This window comes from Anthonomus grandis (assembly GCF_022605725.1).
Source record: "Anthonomus grandis grandis chromosome 1 unlocalized genomic scaffold, icAntGran1.3 Chromosome35, whole genome shotgun sequence".
In the NCBI taxonomy this organism is placed as follows: domain Eukaryota; kingdom Metazoa; phylum Arthropoda; class Insecta; order Coleoptera; family Curculionidae; genus Anthonomus; species Anthonomus grandis.
In genome coordinates, this window is record NW_026088429.1 from 159,406 (window position 1) to 172,066 (window position 12,661).

Below are 12,661 nucleotides of genomic sequence, written 5' to 3' on the forward strand. Positions count from 1 at the left end.
CAACCAAATACGTATACGAGTATATAATATCTGTATTGTATTTAAAGCCCCTTTATAATTATGTATTTTTTTATAAAAATGTATCTTATGATTTCATTTTTCATAAATTGTTTTTGATTTTACTTTTTATATTTTATTCACTTAAATGAGTTTTCGCATTCAATATTAAATATCGAAGCAAAATTTATAGCGCTTTTTACGAGGTTTTTTCGAGGATATAAAAAAGAAAAGAAGATAAAATATTAATAACACACTTTTATTTTATATTATGGAAGTCATAAGTTTCACAAAATACATATACTAATATTATATCGTTAATATTTAACGTCAACGCAAAATTAAACTCTCTATTATGCTATGAGCATCAAAAAAAAAATTAAAAAAATCTGTAACACTTATTGCCTTAGTCTTATTTTTTTAAATTATTTTATAAAACCAGAAGGTAATAACTTTTGTCTAGGCTTATGATTTCTAAGTTATTTACATTTCCAAAACTCTAATACTTGTAGATAATATCTGCTAACCAGACTAACCACCTATGCATAAATTAATAGAATATCCTGAAAAAATTAACATGATGAATGACAATGAAACATTGAATTTATTCCTTACTATTACGATCACACTGTATATTATACATATATTTTTCGATATAAGAGAAAAAAAATATTCGAGAACAAATAAATTTTTTATAAAAATATACGTTTATATTTTTATAAAAAAGGATTTTTTTCACAGTTACATAAATGTTTGCGCCAAGGATATTTATTTTGTCCTAAAATGGTACGATTCTTAGCTCGAAATAATTATCTTATTTAAAGTACATAACCTTTCCTTCAAGATTTTAATTTTAAAGTAAGAAAATTCTCTTCTGCTAAGATTATATTTTTTTCTTTTAGGAAAATTTATAGCGGTTTTCGCGGAGCAGTCCTGAACTTGTCCGGGATTCTTTTCCCGAGTCTTTTCCTGTATTTTTATTGGTTTTAATATGTCCGCATTTTATCATCGGCCAATCGAAACTTAGGAAAACAATCCCGGACTAGTTCAGGACTGCCCTGTGAAAATAGCTATATAGCTATATTAGCTTCTTAAGAATATTTTAACGCAAACGTCCACCATTTTGTTTAAGATACAATAATAATTTACACAAAAGCTTTTAAAAATCAATGCATGCTTATTTAGTTATTTATAAACTAATCTAGGTATACCTATAAGAGAGTAAAAAATGCATTATAGCCCTACTGAGTATTTTAAACCTACACACGCATATATAGGTACCGGTATAATTTAAAAAAAGAAATAAAAACCACATATATTTATAATATAAATATACCTTCAAACACAGGCCACAAGTGTTCCAAAGCATTCCGCTTTAAAAAAGAGAAAACTTCACTTACTTCAACTTCAAAATTGATGTTGTCCATGTTGAAAAAACCAGATTCACACACAAAAATGCGATTATTAATCGTGTCGCGTTGACAATACCACGACAAAGGGAAAACACCGGGGTTATACCTAGGCGACCCAACGCAAAGCACCTGTGACGTTAAAGCAAGAACGTACTCTTTAAACAAGTATCGATAAATTCACAATTTTATTCTTAAAGACAGTTGCCTAATAGCAAGGATTTAATTCGCTAAGATAATTAGAAAATAATGCGAAGAACGTGGATTCTCTTTTGACAAGATAACGTGAGTTTGAACTAAATGTATATCCTTAATTAAAGATAATTAACAGCCAAGATAATATATTTTCTTGTAATAAGAAGTCATTTTTATCTGTGTGTGTATAGGCCAGCATTGTTTTTAAAAGATTTATCAGGCTGTCGACCACAAGGCACCACAAGGTAGGGGACAATACTCCTCCCTGCGGGCAGCCCCTAGCCGCCAACGTTTCGACAATCTCGTGGTTGAGCTGGGCAGATACATGACGTTTCGAGAGCATGGCCTCTATCCAGCTAACCAAACAGGGTTCTGAGCCGCGGCTCTCGAGTGCTTGGCAGATTAATGCGAAAGGGGTGTTGTCGAACGTCCCTTCAATGTCTAGAAACGCACCCAGACAGGCCTTGCCACTTCTCAGAGCACCCTCCACCTTCCTCACGAGGTGGTGCAGGGCGATTATGTTCCTTAAAATATCTGAGACAGTCTGGAAAAATTAATTTCCAGAAATACGTTAATATCACAAATTCCAGTTTTATTGGTAACACTCTAATGGAACGTCCCTTGTCACTTTGTCAAAATTAAATTAAAAAATGCGCTTTTGATAACAGCTGTATAATATCATAGAAATCAAAAAGGAAAATTTCTTACACAAAAAAATAATTTAATTAGAGTTTTTAGGTTCGCTTAAATCCCATTCCTAAAATCGATTTGTACAACTAAAGCGTTATAATTTCCAGTCGGACCGCATTAATGGCGCGTTAATCGATTGGGCATGCGGTCGTCGCCTCTCAACTATTCCTAATAAATAATAATAGAGATCAACGAGGTTTTTTTTTATTAATTAACATATATCACCTGAAAAACTCAGAAATCGTAGTATTCGTTGCCAAAACAATACTGTAATTAAATGTCAACTCAAAGATGTCACTCGTGAAAACTGCACTTTTTTTGTTGAACGAGGTTTTAAAAATCTTTTGGGTGAGGCCAATTAAGCTTTTTAATGCCACAAATTTGAGTAAGGGAATTTTTTTAACATGGGGAGAGGGTCAATCAACTTTGGCAAATTATAATTACTCAGAAGAACATTGAATACACATGGCATTCAATATTCCAAGTATAATAATAATAATCTATAAGAAAAACTGTTCCAAGAAGTGCGCTTTTAACGGTAATTTCATGAGATTCAACAAATCTTATAATGCATCTTTGTTGGTTCGTCTTAAAGCCTTCGTCTCGTTTATATCAGTATGATTTAATTCATCTACTCACTACTCAAAAACTGTAAAAAATATGACATAATTTTTCACAATTACGTGTGTATGCATGCATGTCTTAGTCATCGGCAAACATTTTACAAACCGGTTTAGTCACCGATTCCCTTGAAGCGTGTGCGCCAAATAATAAAAAAAAATGTAATTTAAGTTTGTTTATATTCTTTAAGCAGCAGTGCGTGCTTATGTGAGTAAGACGTACGTATTTACATATGTAATTTTAATTTAAAAAAGGAATTTATGCTTTGTGAGAAAAACTTGCAGAATTGCAAATCGGTGCCAAGGTAAGAACAGTAAATATGCTTTGCATCAGAACCATCTTGTTGCTAATGTGACTCCCTATATTTGTTAGAATTTCTTATTTTATTCCAGGGATTTGAGGTCTGGGCCCTATAACACAAACACTACAATTGTTACAATATAATACCGCTATTGTTACAGAGCGCGTATGCTAACAAATCATTATAAATCCCGTAACAAAAATATAATAAATGATTATCTCAATTGACATAATGTATGTGAATCCGCAAATTTATCTGCCATTCGTTTATTGAACCAAGGAAGTGATTTTTTAGATTATACATAACATAGAATTTGAATCATCTTTATGTACTAGAAGAAATGATAAAAGTTGGATTTTTTTACAAGGTTCTATCTGAGGCACAGGAATCGCTTTCATAAAAATCACATGATTGAAAGACATTATTGGAGACTTAAAACGAGGTTGAAATGTTGAAAAAAACCAAAAAAATTATTTTAAACCCAAGACTTCGAATAATAAGAAATTTAAAAAAAAATCCTCAACTGCCTGCATTAAATAGAGATAAATTGCACTAACATTTATATAAAATCATCATTGAATAGGCCAAATGTTACTAATTCACCTACTTTCTTACTAAAATATTTCTTTGAATAAAAGAAAAAAAACATTTTGAAAATGTCTATATAAGGCAATGCGTTTTCCATTCATAACATTCGTTTATCTTTAATAGCATCATCAACGATAAAATAAATAAGAAATTTTTTGACGCGTTTTAACGTTATTTGAAGACGGTCATTACGATCAGCTATTTGACCGAGCTAACGGTCAAGCGAAACGAGATAAAGCACCATAAACGCTATTATTTGTAACGAACGGTTGATCACCAAATTCGATAATGATAACTTTAAATGGGCATGAAGTATTTTTTTTTATTCTGTGAGGCTCTCGCACAGTGTTTTGTACAATGGACAAAATTCAAAATTTACAGTGCAGATTTTTTTAAAAGTTTTATAGCGTTACGTTTAGGGAAATACCTATAAAGGACGATAAAAGTGTTTTTTATTTATATATTCCTTAATAAAAAAATACGAGAAAAAGAAAAATAGTTTTGTTTATATTAAGGCATTTAGTTTTGAATTATTTTTTTAATTATAAGTAATTGAACCCTATGCTGGAACAACGTTGTAACCGCCAATATGTGTAAATACGGTATTTCCGTGGAACAAAGTTGTATGCGACCTAAATAATCCGTCGACAAAGTAGTGGGGACATACCTAGGACAATTTTCTGGTGGTTTTTAGGCGCCATTTTAATTAGTCCATAGAGTAATTAAAAGTATGATTTCGATAACTGTTCGGTATGTTTTTCGATAACTGTTGACTTTAGGTATAGGACATGATGCATGAAACATATACGTAGAATTCCACGCGAAATTCACCGAAAAAAAAACTTGAAAGACTCTTAGAAATTTTTAACCTAAAACAGGTTATTACAGAACCTACTCGAATAAATTTTGTTGCAAATAGTTTCAGCCTCATTGATGTTATTATAACAAACCAATCATCAATCATAAAAAAATCAGGTTCAGTAAGTATTTCGCCAGACATTTCAGACCATAATATGGTATATACTGTTTTGGATTTTGCCAAGGGACGTGATACTGTTAAATACATCCAGTATAGAAATTATAATAATATAAATCGCGATCAGTTTAACTTAGACGCAGAACAGCTACCGTGGGATAATATATATTATACACAAGATATAGATAAAAAGATTGACATATTTAATAGGAATATATTATTTTTAATAAATAAACATGCTCCGCTATTATCCAAAAAGGTAAAAGAAAAACCGTTTACGCCGTGGATTACAAATAATATTAAATTTCTTATGAAAGAAAGAGATAAGGCTCATCGTAGATATTTGAAACAAAAAACTGAAGCACACCTCCAGTACTATAGGCAATTAAGGAATTTCACTAAGCATGCTGTTGCGAGGGAAAAAATCACCTATTTCAACACAATGTCACAAAAGCATGGAAGAGAATTTTGGAATGCTGCAAGAAAATTAAACCTTGGCTGTAAGAGGAATTCTGGCTTACCAGACAAGTTTTTAAATGCAACTGCTCTTAGGAACTATTTTTCAGGTTTAAATACTACAGCTGATACAACTTCAAATGAAAAAATTAATTTTTATAAAGCTAATAGGTATTTTGACACAAGGTCTTACCTAAATTTTACACAATTGGATGAGCCAACATTAATTAAAATCATTAAAACAATACACTGTAACGCAATAGGTGAAGACTCCATAGGCTTAAAAGATCTAGAAATGTGCCTACCATATCTTACAAAACCATTATTAAATATTTTAAATAGCTGCTTATTACAAAATTTTTATCCTACAATTTGGAAAAAAGCTATTTTAAAACCTCTAGCAAAGGTGGCTGATCCAAAAGGGTTTAAAGACCTCAGACCCATTAGTATACTGCCTCTGGTTTCTAAAATTTTAGAAAGGTTTGTGCACCAACAAATATGCAACTTTATCGATTTTTGCAATATCATCCCGGACTGCCAATCGGGTTTTAGAAAGAACTTTAGCACTACCACGAGTCTAGTACACCTTCTTAATAACTGTAGGATAAATGAGGAAAAAAAGGAAATAACATGTCTTGGATTATTGGATTTTAGTAGAGCTTTCGATACTTTAAACCACGAAATGTTATTAGCAAAGCTTTATTATTTTGGTTTTTCGAATAACGCGATTGATTTCTTTAAGTCATATCTTAATAATAGAGTGAATTGCGTAGTAATCAACAAGGCTTCTACAACTGAAAAATCAAGTTATTATCCTGTATCTACCGGTGTTCCCCAGGGTTCTATTTTGGGGCCGTTGCTTTTTTCATTGTATGTTGCAGATATGAAATCCTGCATAAAGTACTCAATGTTACAACAATATGCTGACGATTCCCAGCTGTATACTTCATTTTCACGTGAAACTCTACCCATAATAGAAGAACAATTTAATAAGGATTTAGAAAATATAGATAACTTTTCCTGCGACCATAATTTGAAATTAAATTCGTCTAAATCATGTATAATTTTTCTGGGTGGTGGAAAGAACGCCCTTAATGCAGCAACAACTTTAAATGCAAAAATTCGTAATGAGCAGCTACCAGTAGTACGAGAGGTCAAGAACTTAGGAGTATACATTGATAGCGGTATTTCATTTCAAACACATATAAAGAATAAGCTCAAAATTGCATACATGCGCTTAAGAAAACTTTACGACTTAAAAAATCATTTACCTCCTAAAACTAAATATTTTTTATGTAACACACTTGTTTTATCCTTATTTGATTATTGTGATGTGGTATATTCGGATTCATTGACTGAAGACTCCGCTTACTCAATACAAAAACTTCAGAATTGTTGTATGCGTTTTTCCTACAAAATTCCATTTAGAAGTCACATTTCTCCTTATTTAAACAATAACTTAATTCTAAATATGAAAAATCGTAGAAAATATCACATGTATTCCTTCGTGTATAAAGTTATAAAAACTAGGGAGCCATTATATTTAGCTAACAATTTTACAAATTTTCTTCATGAGCATAACACTAGATTTATAAATTTATTTAGAATACCACAACATAGAACAGCAAATTTTCAAAAATCTTTTGTTTTTGTCGCCTCTCAACTTTGGAATAGACTTCCGGCTAATTGCAAAAGTTTTCCGTTTACTGCATTTAAAAAATATATTCGTAATAAACTCCTTGATTCTCAAAAAAACAATACTTAATCTACAATAATAACTAAAAGAGCTGAGCCGCTCGGTCTTCTATTGCTGTCTACTTATTATTGTTATAAATATTAAATAATTTACCTTTCCTGCATATCCAGAACCCCCGCCTGCTTCGCCTTACTTAAATACTTGAATATGATACTCCACACATGCATGTCTCGATTAATTAAGAAAATCTTTTTTTTTTTTTACTTTTTACTTTTAAGGTTTTTGAAGGGCTATGCCACACAGGTTCTATCTTATGATGAACCTGTGTAAACGGTTCTCTATAATCGAGGCATGGTCCTATTTATCATGTATTTGGTAGGTTGTACAACATATGTATATTATTATGCTACAATATTGTATATGATTATTTATTTACCTTCATGATAAATAAATTTGTTTTGAATTTGAAATTCAAAAATGAAATAAAAAAAAGGTGCTTTCATTTGAAAAAATTAAGTTGATGGTCGTAATTTATTTTTGAGCAACCCTGTGTATACAAACTTCACGTACAAAAATACGCAACTTGAAATAAAAATCGACGGGTTCGAGCGTTTTTTTTTCGAACACACCCCTGAATTTTAAATGAATTTAGACATAACTTTTGGAATGCACTGTATATATAAAGCCGCCCTCTAACAACACCCCCTTTTTTTGAAGTGCCAGGACTACAATATTTTTTTAATTACATACTTTAAAGGCAGGCACGTATGTCGTAAGAATACACATTTAAGTGAAACCTTAAAGATTTGGTAAAATATTATTATTGCATGTAATTAAATTTAATACAGGGTTACTCAAGACATTCAGAATATTAAGGCTAAACTATAGGGTAAAAGAAATGGTAATATAAGAGGCAGTTCCAGAACAATCTTTTAAAATTAGTTTCTTGGTATATAGGGTGCTTGGTATTTCAAAGTGCAGAAACATATCAAAGTTATGTTTTTTTAAATGGAACACTCTGTATGTTATTTGATTTTTAGGTGCTACGCAAAAATTAAAGAAGTTTGACGTATCATATTTTGTTCAACTGTTTTAAAACAAAAATAGTTTAAAATCGACTTTTTTGACTTTAAGAGGCTGCAGTTCTGGATCTATTCAACTTAAGAAAAAAACAGTTTGCAGTTTCCTATATTATCTTTTCAAGACCTTTACGATGGTGTACATTTAATTGTTTTATTGACCCAAATAACTGTAAAAAATTTTAAAGACACTTAAATTAAATAAAATGTAGGCCGATGAAAAGCTTGATCGAAAATGTAGCTCGATGAAAACCGTTTCTTTTTTAAATTAAATAGATTAAGAACTATATAGCCTCTTAAAGTAAAAAAAGTCGATTTTTAACTGTTTTTGTTTTCGTTTGAATTTAAAAACTTAACAAAGGAGAAGAAAATATGAAAATTTTTTAAAGCATAAAAAAACAACTACAACTCGATTATTGAAATAAAATGGGATTATTTGTCGATAAGCCAAAACCTGGGTATGGATCCACAAATGATGGTAATACTGCCAGAACGTTTTTTAAAAATTTTGAACCTTCTTTTGAAATTACAGGTGTTAATTCAAATCCAATTAGGCAGTTTTCATTAATTTTAAGCGTTCTTTCATCAGGTTCGAATTTTAAGATACCGAATTTTAAATCATTATTTTATAATTCCCGAAAATTATCTACAAGTTGTTTCAGAACTATGGGATCAAACTTCTAGGGGTTGTTCAGTGCAACAGTAGAATCCATTTGACTATAGGAACCCATGTCCGGAAATGTGTCACTACGCCACTACGGCCCTAAGAAGCGTTTAAATTTAGAAAAAATATTAATTACCTAAATAGGATCTCCTGCATTTATTTTTACCTTTTGTATATGATACCATCACAACAATTGTTCAAAATGTCTTCCTCCAACCTCAATACACTGATTTAAACGCCGCACATGATTTCGGCGGACTACACTAAAAATTTGATCCTCGTTTTGAATGATTTCAAATGCTGCTGTTATTCTTCCAATTAGAAAGAAGTCTGCTTTAGAACCAATAACATCTCAGAATGTGCAAACCAAATTACAGAGACGATCTTGGCAGGAATGGAAGCTTATATCCCTTTTTCTACTAAATGCAGATCAAACAACAAGCAATGGTTCAACCTGAATTGCAAAAAGGCAGTAAACACTAAAAACGCAGCATATCGCAAATGGCGTCAACATCCTTCCACCGAAAATTGGAGGAACTTTTTAACCTCCAGAAACAGCTGCAAGCGAATTATTGATGAATGCAAAGAGAGTCACAACAACAGGATCAAAAACAAACTGCTAAACTGCCCAAATGGAACAAGATCTTTCTGGGGCCGTATTTTTGAAACCATGCGAGAATCTTCGAATGCGAATAAAGTCGAGCGGCAAAATTCGCACACGAATTAAAAAGTGCATTTTTGAACAGCATTCGAAATTTCATTCGCATGCGAACATGAAATGTAGCGGCAACGTAGCAAAGTCGAGTGCTATTGGAGGCCGTGTCAACCGGGATGGATTTTTAACCTAACCTAAAATTTAACTCTAAAAACATTAGGGAATTTTGAGGTTTTTTCATGCGTTTCTTGGGTTTTCGCAAATTGATTTTTTTTTAAAATGAAAATAATAAAAAATATTGCGGTTTTGTGTCGAGTGAGCAAAAGAAAGAACTAATTTCATTTATGGAAGAGCACCCAGAATTAAAGTCGGGCAAATTCACCCAACTGCACAAGCCTTGTGGATAAAAGTAGCGGACAGATTACAGTCTCTGGAGCACATAAAGAGCACATCAATTCTATCGTAATAGTCTTGCTTAATCTATATAATTTATTAAATTGAGCATCTGAATACATTTCAATACTGGGTCAAGAAATGAAGAGTACATCATATTCCTTTCGACGACGTTTCTTTACACAAGATTGTTTAATCTTGCCATTTGATTTTTTTTTTCAATAAATAACAAAAAAACACTACGAAAATACTTAACCAACTCACAAATTAAAAAAAAATACAAAGCTAGTTTAAAATCAAAACAAGACAAGTGGCAGAATCGCACACGAACTTTGAAATTCGAATGGTATATACCCATTCGAGACACCGCATGCGAAAAAGTTCGCATACGAAGCGGTCGAAAATACGAATATGGATTTTTCGTGCGAAATCCTCTACATTCGTATGCGAATCAACGTCGAATGGTTTCAAAAATACGGCCCCTGGTCGGTATCGAAAGCCGTTACTCAAGGATTTGCTAAGTCGGCCTTGCCACCCCTAACAGCAGATGATGGTTCTATCGCGGTAACAGCAAGGAAAAAAGCCAACTTACTGGGTAAACTCTTCGCGTCCAATTCTACTCTGCACTCGCAAGGCAAAACACCGCCATATTTGCCAAGGATGAATTCATCGATCGGAGAAATTTCGTTTCCCCAACGAATTATAAATAAAATTCTTCAAACCGTAGATACCAACAAAGCTTCTGGACCCGATGGAATTCCAGCCCTAGTACTAAAACATTGTGCAGACGAATTGACTCTTCCCTTATGTAGACTGTTCACGGCATCGTATAAGCAGGGCTCATTTCCAACAAGCTGGAAAACTGCTCAAGTGCAAGCTGTATCCAAAAAGGGTAAGAAGACGATGCCGTCCAATTACCGCCCGATTGCACTAGTTCCAGTAATATCGAAGATTATGGAGAAAGCAGTCAACCAACAACTGTTAAGATATCTGGAATCATCTGAACTCATCAGCGATCATCAATACGGCTTCCGAAAGCTTAGATCTACCGGCGATTTTCTGGCTTACGTCACACACTTGTGGACGGAGGCCATGGAGAAGCACGGCGAGTCCCGCTCAGTCGCTCTTGACATTTCCAAGGCATTTGACAGAGTGTGGCATGAGGGACTACTAAGTCCGCCAAACCAGCGACAGCCGCAACTTCTCAGAATCTTAGGCAGCAACAAGTAGCTTCAACCAACAACGATATTAGAGCAATCTTGGAGTGGGGCGGTAACAATCTGGTCAATTTTAACGCCAAAAAAACGCAGGCTGCAGTATTTACGATGAAGACCAACCTTGGTGGCCCGGAGCTGGTTATGGCAGGGAGAACATTGCCAATGAAATCATCTTTACATCTTCTAGGAGTCGAGGTCACCAACAGTGTGTCCTGGCATGACCACGTTGCCGAGGTCGCCAGGGCGGCTTCCAAAAAACTCGGAGTGCTTTTCAAAACGAAAAAACTGTATACACCAGAACAGCTGCTGACTCTTTATAAGGCTCAAATACGCTCTTCCCTCGAGTATTGCTCGCATGTCTGGAGCTCTGCACCCAAGCATAGTTTAAAGCTGCTAGATTCTATACAGAAGAGAGCTATTCGTCTTATCTATAAACCAGAACTGACAAAGAGTCTGGATAGTCTGGAGCACAGGAGAAAGGTGGCTGATCTCTGTTTATTCTACCGTTATTATCACGGTAAGTGCTCCTCTGAGCTGGCAGGCCTGATTCCACCCAGGGCTGTTCCGGCAAGAAGGACGCGTCTAGCAGTTGCGGCTCATCAACATCGAGTCCACCTGCCTACCCCAAGGACGTCGCTGTATCGAGACTCATTCATCTGGAGAACATCTTCTTTGTGGAACGGGCTTCCACCTCACATATTTCCCGACGCATACAACCTGCAGCGTCAAGATAAACGCCCACAAATATCTTCGCGCAAGCACCACTCCAAGAGTGACATAGGACTTTCCTCTTGTGCTTGTTTACCATAAAAAAAAAAAAAAAAAAAAAAAAAAAAAACGTTGACGTGACAGACCAACGATTCTGATGTTTTATTGGAAAAATTGCATAGGGATTTTCTTCGTCCCAAACATGGCTATTCCTACTATTAAAAATACCGTCTCTTGTGAAAGAGGCTTCATCGGTCCACAAAACATATCGTAAAAGATTTGGTTGTGCAATGATGTGATCCAGAAGCCATCGACAAAATTGAACTCTAGGATGATAATCGGCTGCACTCATATCTTAAACTTTCTGGAAGTGGTAAGGATGAAGTTGTTGCTCATGTAGTACCCGCCAGACAAAAGCGTTTCTCGTATTCATATTCTTAGCGACGTCACGTGTGCTATTTGATGGTTCATCGGCAACTCGCTGAAGCACCTCTTCTTCAAATTCGACCGTTCTTACGGTTTGAGCAACACCAGTATCATGCATCTTGGTCTTAAACATGCCTGTCTCAGCGAGCCGCCGATGAACCGCAAATAAACTTTTTGTATCCAGGATGATGTCATTCGGGATAATGTTCATGATACAACCGCGATGCTGCTTGTGCATTGCAGTTTGTTGCTCGGTATGTCAAATGCATATCCGCCAGTTCTTGATTGGTAAAGTTTTCCATTAGCAAGAAATGTTTAAAAATTGTAAGCTATAACATTTTTAAACATGACATTGATAAGCGTTGATTTTAAACAATTGTTGTTATGGTGTCATGTACAAAAGGGAAAAATAAATGCACCAGATCCTATTTAGGTAATTAATGTTTTTTATAAATTTTAACGCGTCTTAGAGCCGTAGTGGCGTAGTGACGCATTTCCGGACATGGGTTCCTATACTCAAATGGATTCTTCTGTTGAACTGAACAACCCCCAGAAGTTTGATCCCATAGTTCTGAAACACCCTGTATAAA